This window comes from Egretta garzetta, unplaced genomic scaffold (assembly GCF_000687185.1).
Source record: "Egretta garzetta isolate BGI_Z169 unplaced genomic scaffold, ASM68718v1 scaffold368, whole genome shotgun sequence".
In the NCBI taxonomy this organism is placed as follows: Eukaryota; Metazoa; Chordata; class Aves; order Pelecaniformes; family Ardeidae; genus Egretta; species Egretta garzetta.
The window spans coordinates 3,243,430-3,244,238 of NW_009260684.1; positions in this window are offsets into that span (position 1 = coordinate 3,243,430).

Consider the following 809-nt stretch of genomic DNA (forward strand, 5'->3'; position numbering starts at 1 on the left):
ACAAAAATGACAAAGGGACTGGAGCATCTTTTACATGAGGAGAGCCTGAGAGAGCTGGGACCCTTCAGGTCCCAGCCATGTTCATGCCCTGCAGCATAGATCCGATGAGGACAGAGGACCTTCTGTCCCAGGGGGAGCAGCCCACGGAGGGGAAGGACAAGCTGAGTGACTTACAGGTTTGCAGCAGGCTGCCGCTGCAGATGCCACCTGCAGTTCTTTATGCTTCCAGTCCTGCTGTGACAGTGAGTGTGGGCAGCCCTTGTGAGCAGGTACAGTGTCTTGAGGCAACTGTCCTGGGGAGAGCAGCTGAGTGGGTGCTTGGTGCCAGCCCAGCCCTGAGAGACCAGCAAGTGCATTCAGCTCCCAGAAAACCTGCCTGTGCATGGGCACCCTCGCCTGCATTGTCTTCCCCCTCCCCTAGCATCACCTGACCCTGCCGTCTTGCCATGACCCCCTACATGCCCAAATCTCAGGCACCCCAAATGCTGAGTAGACCAGTCCAAAACACAGGCAATACCTGCCACGTTCCTGAGCACTGGCACCGGGTGACCCAGCCAAAAGCTTGAAAGCATTCCCCAGTGGCCATAAACTGGAGACTATGAAACACACTCTGAGATCTAGATGAAACCATGAAACACGTGCAACTCATGCTGCCTACGGTGAAGGGTGATCATTCCAGGAGTGCCTGAAAAGTTTGTCTGCCAAGAGTGTCACCTGCTCCCTGCACCTCAAGAAGGAAACTCCATTGCTCATAAAAGGAGATCTTATCTGGGAATGCTGGGGAAACCTGCGCAACTTGGATACCGCTC